This window comes from Rhagoletis pomonella, unplaced genomic scaffold, assembly GCF_013731165.1.
Source record: "Rhagoletis pomonella isolate Grant_MI unplaced genomic scaffold, Rhpom_1.0 Rhpom_scaffold_00006, whole genome shotgun sequence".
Lineage (NCBI taxonomy): Eukaryota > Metazoa > Arthropoda > Insecta > Diptera > Tephritidae > Rhagoletis > Rhagoletis pomonella.
In genome coordinates this window covers 6,724,689-6,725,689 of record NW_023458560.1, presented here as the reverse complement: position 1 = coordinate 6,725,689, position 1,001 = coordinate 6,724,689, and positions in this window count along the sequence as shown.

The following is a 1,001-nucleotide window of genomic DNA, read 5'->3' as shown; positions in this document are numbered from 1 at the left end:
GTGATTTATATTTATGCATATTTGCCAAGAAAAGAAGCTGACTAAACTTTTTTGATCTATATCTGAGTGACGTTTGTCAAAAATAAGTGAGCAACCTTCCCGAAGACAGTGATGGGCACAAGAAGAGAAATATTCTTTAATGGACGTAGATAGCCTATATATTCGGCATATACACTGAAGGAAATAATGCATAGTAAAAATGAATACTTTATATTTGATTACACAGTTTACAAAAAAAAAGTGTATGCATATTAAACCAAACCTATATATCCCTATGTTATTCGTCATGCTGAATGCGAATCCGAGGTCCGTTAGTCTCCACCACGTCAGGTTCGTGGTCATTTGAAGGTCAAGTAGGGAAAAATTCATTGAATAACCCTGAAAATTCAATAAAATTCATCGGAATTTGACCTTGGGATGACCTTAGCATGATCTCCAGATGACCTTGAGGAATCAAGGGACCTCCATACTCGGTTTCAGTGACAACTAAAACAATTTTTTTTTTTTAATTTTATTGAATAAATATTATGTCCTATTTAACCTTCAAATGATCTCGAAGCTGACATTATGGTGGTTAACGGACCTCGAATTCGGGTTCAGGGAATGTAAGACCTTATGTATATGAATTTTCAGGTTTATTCAATGAACTTTTCCCTACTTAACCTTCAACTGACCACGAACCTGACGTGGTGGAGACTAACGGACTTCGAGTTCGCATTCAGCGTGTCGAATAACATAGGGATATATAGGTTTGGTTTAATATGCATAAGCTTTTTGTTTTTTTGTAAACCTGTGTTATCGTTAAAAAATTTTCGAATTACAAAATAATATTTTCATACAAAATTTATTACGCACGTATTTGACTGTTCACATCTGAGTATATATATGGGTGTACATACGCACCCCAAGCATGCAGAGCGCCGCTCTGAGAGCGGTGACAACACACACATTCATACATATTTAGTACCCCTGCAAAAAATGGGACTAATCCGGGATGACTC